A 2,341-nucleotide genomic window follows, 5' to 3' on the forward strand; every position below is an offset into this window, starting at 1 on the left:
CTAGCGGGTGGTCTGGGCTGTTACAAAAGTGAAGTTGATATCATTTGCTATTTTCTTCGCATCAAATGAGATGCCTTCTAATCCTCTTTTCGAAAATCCAGCACTGTAAATTCCATGTTCTCCTTTCCAATGATTTGGGTAACTTGGTTTTGGCATTCCATTCTCATTGAATAGATTCTTGTAATCCTGAACGGCCAAAAATGTAACACAATTAATTACACAAACATATTTATTAAGTACATTAATCTAAACGGTAACACTACAAAGACCAAAAAAAAGTCAAAATTTATTATTAATCTATATTAAATAAGACAAGTTCTAGTTGGTTTTGTTTATTCTTTTTTGTTATAAAATATTTTTATAATTTAAAATTGAATTTGAGACTACTATACCCACTATCCATTGAATAGATTTATTTCTTTAGGAAATACTATATTATTTCCGAAATAAAAATATAAATATACGCACCTTAAGCCACTTCAGCACATTGGTTTTGTATCCAGTAGCAAAGATGATTGCATCAAAATGAGCATGTTGTCCATCAACAAATTTAACTACTTTTCCTTCCTTGATACTTGAAATACCAGGATAAACCTAAATTTAATTTAAGACAAGGATAACTAATTGATCGGATAGAACCCATTGTTAATTAAGAAATCAATTTACAAATTATAATTAATTAACTAAAAAAGTATAAAAAAATTAACTTTTACTTAAACAACATTAACCGACTTTAATGTTTAGATTTATAATTTAAAATCTAAAATTTTAGATAAATAAAATAATTTTAAAAAATTGACTGATCTTAAAAAATTGATTATCTAGCATTAAACAAGTATATATGTATTTATTACCTTCACTTTTCCCTTCTTAATCTTTTCTATACAACCAACATCAATGGTAGGAGTAGTACCACCTTTTATTTTGAGTGCAAAAGGTCCCTCCTTTGGCCTCGTCAAACCATACTTAAACATATTCCCATACTTCAATTTGCTCATAAGAACCATCATCTTGTCCACTTTATCCACCATGAAGTGTTTCAGCATCAACATACCCGCATACACCATTTCCTTAGTAAAATAATGCACCTGAATGAATAGCATACACCCACTATTAAATTTTGTTGGTTATTTTGAACTCTATAGGGTTCATATATTAGAACAGATGCAATGCATGCAATTTGATTGCAAGCACAAGAATTTACATAAGAGAAATGTTAGGGCCAGCCAATTTTGTGATTTGTAGCAATTAATTAGTTATCATTAGTGTTTTTAATAGTGTGAGATTATATCTAATTATATAAAATTATTCACTTTTTTTTTTACTAATTAAGTGCTGGCTAGATAAACTTTCTCTTCACATAATTAAATAGCTCATATATATTTTAAGTTGATTTATTTAACACTCTAATTTCAAAAATTATAAAGCCATCTTTTTCAAAGATACAGACATATAAATAGTTACATATCTAGATAGAAAAATAATTTACCTGACTTCTGACGACAATAGAGGTATATGCACCCCAAGTTGAAAGATCATAAGCAATTTCCATGCCAGAATTGCCACATCCAACAACCAAAACATTCTTCTTGTACATTTCTCTCCCATTCAAATACTTGCTACAATGCATGGACTCTCCTTGATAGCTCTCAAGTCCTTTAATGTTTGGGATGTACTCTTCACTATTCTCTCCACTCGCAACCACCAGAAACTCCGCTTCATAGATCTCGTCGGCACCGGAAGAGTTGTTGGTAACAAGGAGCCTCCACTTTCCATTGCTTTGGTCAATGAAAGCAGAGTCAACAGAGCAATTGTAGTTGATGGAAATGTTGAAATGCGCGATGTAAGAGTCAATGTAGCGCAAGAAATCAACCCTAGGGACAAAATTGGGAAAGTCAGAAGGAAAAGGATAATGTGGAAGGCTACAAAAGTCTTTTCCTAAGTGTAGTTTCAAACGATCATAGGCTCTTTTCCTCCAAAGAGAAACAGGGCAATCATCTCTTTCAAGAACAATGTTAGAGATTCTGAGTTTGTTGAGGCACCCTCGGTTGCTATTTCAGCTGGTTCTGCACCTACAATCACAACAGGTACTTCAATAATCTGCATGCTTGATTGTTATAGTTAATAATCAATTTTTTTTCCAGTGACTAGTGAATAATCAATTTAGTCTTGGTGTTTTTATAGTTTTATAAAGTTCTGTTATTATTGAAAACGTGCATAAATTGTGATGATCTTTTTATAGTTTTTTGTTTGTTTTGTTGTAATTATGGGGCAATGCATATGTTTTGAAGATAGTCTAATTGGTTAGTCAAGTAATTTTCAAGCCAAATTTATTCTTACT

At 31.2% G+C, this 2,341-nt stretch overlaps 1 pseudogene; it reads right to left on the bottom strand.

Annotated features, from left to right (window-relative positions):
- Window positions 1–2,106, bottom strand: LOC112763848 (probable indole-3-pyruvate monooxygenase YUCCA11; annotated as a pseudogene).
- Between the last annotated feature and the right edge of the window lie 235 nt (window positions 2,107–2,341).

Source organism: Arachis hypogaea, chromosome 17 (assembly GCF_003086295.3).
Source record: "Arachis hypogaea cultivar Tifrunner chromosome 17, arahy.Tifrunner.gnm2.J5K5, whole genome shotgun sequence".
In the NCBI taxonomy this organism is placed as follows: Eukaryota; Viridiplantae; Streptophyta; class Magnoliopsida; order Fabales; family Fabaceae; genus Arachis; species Arachis hypogaea.